This window comes from Pteropus vampyrus, unplaced genomic scaffold, assembly GCF_000151845.1.
Source record: "Pteropus vampyrus isolate Shadow unplaced genomic scaffold, Pvam_2.0 Scaffold70, whole genome shotgun sequence".
NCBI lineage: Eukaryota > Metazoa > Chordata > Mammalia > Chiroptera > Pteropodidae > Pteropus > Pteropus vampyrus.
This window is the reverse complement of record NW_011888851.1, coordinates 2,395,223-2,397,474: the sequence shown is the minus strand read 5'-3', so window position 1 is coordinate 2,397,474 and position 2,252 is coordinate 2,395,223.

Sequence of the window (2,252 nt, the reverse complement as noted above, 5' to 3'; positions counted from 1 at the left end):
TCTCATGCGACTGAGAAAACTGGGTGCTCACTCGCATGCTCAGACTTTCCTCATAGGAGAAACCAAAAGCTGAAAAGACATCTCTTGGCCCTAAATTTTACCACCTTGGGAAGGGATAATGCAAGTAAATTAAAACTGTCCCGCTTACTCTCTCTGATGCATCCAAACTTTTTTTCCCTCCAATGTCATTCTGGAACCTCTCCGCTGGAAATCTGGACTTCCACAATGGCTTTCTTGTCCATGTGCGACTGTCTAAGACAGTATTTTCAGGGGTCCAGAGAAGATGGAGTCAGTTTATGATCCATTGTAGGGTCCACAGCCAGGACCAAGGTCTATATGCCTATTACCGGCTACACAGGTTGGGGAGATCACTTTTGGGTCCTTTAATATGTGATATTGGATTCTATAGCACTCCCAGAGGCACTGTTGTCCATGGATAAATGCCAAATTGTTGAAGGGGGTGGACATAAATGAGGACTGTCTTATTTAGTCATGATGCTGATGTCACTTTAAATACATCCACTCTTTGTCTTGTTGACCCATAGGTTTTAGTGATGGTTTTCTTGAGTTCCACAGATTGCACCCTACCTTCTTCCTTAAGGCTCTGCTACTCAAAGGGGATTGGAAGACCAGCAGCATGTCTTACCTGGGAACTTATTAGAATTGCAGCATTTCAGGTCTCTTTTCAGACTCACCGAATCAGAATCTGCACCTTAATATGATGCCAAGATGATTCATATGTCCATTAAAATTGGACAAACACAACTATGTGAATTCTTTCTTAAGCATTATGAAGTAGATCCTCTGCTGTAGCTATCTTGCATTCTCACTGGATTCATTCTGGCTAATCAAAAATCTTGAGAGCATTCCTTGCATCTTTGAAATCACCCCATCTTGTGGCCTGTGACTGAGATGGGCATGAGGAAGTGGTAACAGTCAGGGTTAACTCTACATTTGGGAACTCAGTGGCTAGAAGTCTGATAGAATGAGTAACAGAAATGAAACAACATAGGTGAGAGATAAAGTTTCTGTCTTAGGTCACTAAGATTTGGTCGTTGATACAGAAGCAGTAGCCTATCCTATCCTGATTTACATAAAAAAGCCATTGATAGCTTTTAAGTAGAAGAGTTACATGATCAGATTTGCATTTTTATTATTATTTTAGCTGTAGAGTAGGAAATGGATTGGAGGAATACAAAGTGGTTAGGTAGTAGGAGACTACTATGAGCATCAGGAAAAATATCACCATAATGGGGTGGGAATGTGGATGAAGAGAAAAGAACAGTTTGAAAGATATTTTTAGAAGTCAAATCAATAAGATTTGGTGAATAATTGAATATAGATGATGAGGGAGAAAGGAGGAGCCAGGATGGCCAAGTTTTTTCTTTGGGAGGTTGATGGCAATGCCAATCATTGAAAACAAGAACATAAGAAGAGGAGAAGGGTGAGGACATGAGGAGTTTAATTTTGGTTTGATTAGAAGTTTCTATCGATCGTCCAAATGGAAGTATGTTGTGGGTAGCAGAACGTACTGATCTGGAGCCTAGTGAGTGCTTAAGCTGGAGTTTAGATTTGGAAGTCATCAGCATATAGATGATAAGCGGATCCATTTATTCACTCAATAAGTATTTGAGTGCCTAGTCTGTGATGAGTACTAATCTAGACACTGGAGATTCAGCAGAGAAAAACAGACTAAAAATCTTGCCTTTCATACAGGGTGCATTCTAGTGGAGTGGCTGAGATGACCCATGGGAAAGATGGGGAATGAGGAAAGATAAAGGTTTAGAATAAGACCAAAAAAAACATCCACATGTAAAAAGTAACTGAAGGAATAAAGTCTAAATGCTTTAGTCTGATATAAAAGATCCTTTATAACCTGACTTTTATCTCTCTCTCCAGACTTATCTCCTGAAGTTTTCCTGATACCAGCTCTTTCCAAAAGGAAATGGAGAAAGATTGATAGAGTTAGAAAGAAAATCAGGAAAGTATAATATCAAGAAGACTAGAGGAGAATGTTTCTTTGAAGAAAATAGTTAATTCTATTAAATATCACAGAGAGACTAAGGAAGAGGAGGACAGAAAAATCTCTGCCCGCTTTGGAATAATGGTCAGAGTTACTGGCACAAGTGCTTTCAGAGCTCGAGGCACTCCTGGAGGGTCTAGGCCCGAATGGGCTACAGGAGGAGAAATATTATATGTTTCCTGCATAATAACATATAAGATGGTATCTTAGTTATCTACTGCCATGTAAC